The following is a 3,358-nucleotide window of genomic DNA, read 5'->3' on the forward strand; positions in this document are numbered from 1 at the left end:
TGGTCTTGGGGTCGAGGTCAGGCCCCTGGCACCTTCTGCTCTAGCCCTGTGGCCTGCTCTGCTGCCTTCCTGTGAATGGAGCGCCTCTGCTCCTACATGCCATCATGCTAGGACATAGAACTCTTCCCTGAGCCAGCCTACACGACTCGGAGCAGACTATGTGTCACCTCCTATATGCAGCACCTGCTGACAGTTGTGTCCCAGCCCAAGAAAGCTAGCGTTGTACACTTCTGCCTCAGTGTCTCCACTTGTAAGCTAGAAATCACAACAGTACTCAGACTGGGTAGGCTTCTAGCTCTTCTCAGTATCCACTGCCCGCCCCCCCACCGAGGGCAAAAGAATCTTAGATTTTAGCGGGACAAGTAGATGAATGTAGAAGGAAGACGATTTGCTAGTAGACGTGGCCATGGGAGTAAGTCTGGACAATATGTGAGAATGCTAGGTGCCTCTTCTGGGAGGTGTATGTTATGGTTTGTGTCTAGTCATCCCCCCAAAGCCTCATGTAAATCATGGGGCAGACTTGGCTGGAGGAGCAGAGAGTGGCTTGAGGGGCGGGGCCAGATGACGAGGGCGGGGCTTGAGGGCGGGGCCAGAGGGCGGGGCTGGCTGGCATGTGGTGCTGGGGGATTGAACCGTGGTCCCTGTGCTTTGCTTGGCTTAGTTTGTTCTAAGTAGGTACTTTAGACCACTGAGCCATCTCACCAGCCCTAGCAATAGTTTCTTGTTTTGAGGTTTTGGAGTTTATTTCCCTTCCAAAATTGTTTATTTTGACCATAGTGCTATTTGTTATGTGGAGTTCCCAATACGCAATCCTCTGGCATTCAAAGGGTTTTGCTTTACAGGATTAGGATATTACATGTGAATTCTTTTATTTTCCATTTTAAATTTCTCATGAAAATTTAGAGTCCTTCAGACTGAGAACATTAAGCAACACTTAGTGTAAGAAAATATCTGGTTACCATGGGGATTGGGAGCTATTCCAGGTCTGTTTGACCTCTTTTCTTGACTGCAGGTAATTTACTCCAATAATATCAAAAGTTGCTTCCCAGGAGAGAGTCCTTTCCTTAACACTTGTCTTCAGAATTCTTCAACACCAATGGTCTGAAAGGTGGGATTTTCCAGATTTATTCTGCTGAATATTCATCCCATAATATTTCCTTGTGTAATAACATTGGCGTCATTTCACGCACACTTATTATGACGATGTTGGCACGTGGTTGCATGTGATTCTCAAGACCTCTGGTAGTATTGTCAGTTAGGATTACATTTGACAGAGAATCAAGCACTCTAGAACAATTGCTTCTGTCAGTAGCTTATTTCTCTTTCCTGTTCACGAAGTCCAGAAGAGAAAGTTCAGATGATGGCACACACCTATAATCCCAGCACTTGGGAGGCTGAACAGGAAGGATCACTACAAATCCAATCTATGTAGTGAGACCCTGTAGACCCTGTACTTAATGCATTAAATAAAAAAAAAACTTCAGATAAGTCAGAAAGTCACTTGATAGCTGTGGAAAAATATCAACCACTGGTTCTCTTACATCACTATGCTCTGATGATATATTGGTGCTTTCTCTCCTGCATGTATTTATTCTCTTTTGAGCTTCACTCTTGCTTGATTTTACAAGTGGGAGTATTTTCCCCTTTGATGTTTATGTGATTCTGGTTTACAAATATTGAGACATGTTTACCTCAGCCTTCAGGAGAGTTATCAAATAATATTGCTAAGAACTTGGAAAAACTGTAAAACAGAACAAGTGAAAACAGATATCTATAATATTTTCATAGAATGCTTCATAACAGTAAACCCATGTCTCTGTGTGCCATTTCCCTGTCAATATGACTTGTGACAAGGTTACTCTGCCTTTTGAACTTTTGCCTTGTAAATAAGCAGTTGAAACTCTTTGACTAGCTTTTGTGTCATAGGAAATACATTATATGCACCAGCAAATTAAAACTGAACAAGAAAAGGCAGCAAATAATTTTTACTATAGCACAGAAAATATCAGGTATATCATATTCTAATATAAAGTGAGTCAACAGCATGTTTTAAAAACCAAGTCCAGGGGCCGGGGAGATGGCGCTCAGTACAATAAGTGCTTGCCTGGCAAGCGCAAGGGTCTGAGTTCAATTCCTGGTTCTGCAAAAAAATAAATAAATAAAAATTTTAAAAATGGTATTTACATTAAAAAAATAAATAAAAATAAAAATAAAAACCAAGTCCAGAGCATGGTGATGGATTTATGACGGGCCCGTCCAAGTAGGCCTTCCACAGTGTGCCATGCAAGAGCAAAGTGCGCCTCGAACCATTGCCCAGCCTCTGCTGTGGGCTGAGAGCACTGAAGGGGGCGGCACCATGTGAAGGAGAAAAAAAAAACAAGTCCTAAGGCCACATGTGGTGGCACACACCTGTAATCCCAGCCCTTGAGAGGCAGAGGCAAAAGGATCATGAGTTCAAGACCAGGCTGGGCTACAAAGTGAGCTTAAGCCCAACTTGAACTTCATAACAAGACCTGTCTCAAAGAAACAACATTGGCTGGGCATGGCGAAGCACACCTGTAATCGCAGCACTTGGAGGCTGAGGCAGGAGAATCTTTGCGAGTTCAAAGCCAGCCTGGGCTACAAAGTGAGCTGAAGGCCAGCCTGAACTTCAGAGTGAGAACCTGTCTCAAAATGACATAAAGAAATAAATAAATACATAAATAAAATCTTATTTTATTTTCTACCCCAGTTGAACCTCACAGGAACTCCTGTGTCAGCAAGAAAGAAGCAGTGTCTTTTTGTGGACAAATGCAACAAAGCAGATAATTACCTGCATCAAAATCAAGTAACACCCATCAAGAGGGCAATAATACATAATTCAATGCCATAACTGAGTTTCATAAATCATCGCTAGCCACCAAAACTGTTTCCTAAAGAAACATCGCTTTGAAATAAGTAAGTATGTAGTTTGTATCAATTTTTTAGTGTCTCCAGACCTAGAGTAAATTGCAAAATAACAGATGTGATGTCGCTTCTGGGCCTCTCCCACTGTTCTAGGAAGAGACACAGGGAGTCGACAACAAATAGTCCCTGTCATTAGAGGAGCCTTACCTGCTGGTCTGTTGTCAAATGACAGGATTTTGTCACTCTCACCACAACTGGTTCCATGACAAACTTTAGGCAAGGAAAAAGAGCAGTGGAAAGCATTTTCCCTTTGAGATGGAAAGATGTTATGTAAGTTGAATATTCCCCCAACTTATTTTCTTGGTGTGAGCTAAAAGAACATAATAACGACATGACCAGGAAAGAAGAATGTACTCACAGATCCACTCTCCACTTGTTGGACGGTAGTGGGGTCGATACCATAATACTGTAC

At 42.5% G+C, this 3,358-nt stretch overlaps 1 non-coding gene across 1 annotated transcript; it reads left to right on the forward strand.

Annotated features, from left to right (window-relative positions):
- Positions 1-2,227: 2,227 nt before the first annotated feature.
- On the forward strand, positions 2,228-2,359 carry LOC111815258. Its single transcript, XR_002819986.1, has one exon. It is a non-coding gene; the product is annotated as a small nucleolar RNA SNORA42/SNORA80 family (small nucleolar RNA).
- The last annotated feature ends 999 nt before the right edge of the window (positions 2,360-3,358 follow it).

This window comes from Octodon degus, unplaced genomic scaffold (assembly GCF_000260255.1).
Source record: "Octodon degus isolate 3935 unplaced genomic scaffold, OctDeg1.0 scaffold00001, whole genome shotgun sequence".
Taxonomy (NCBI): domain Eukaryota; kingdom Metazoa; phylum Chordata; class Mammalia; order Rodentia; family Octodontidae; genus Octodon; species Octodon degus.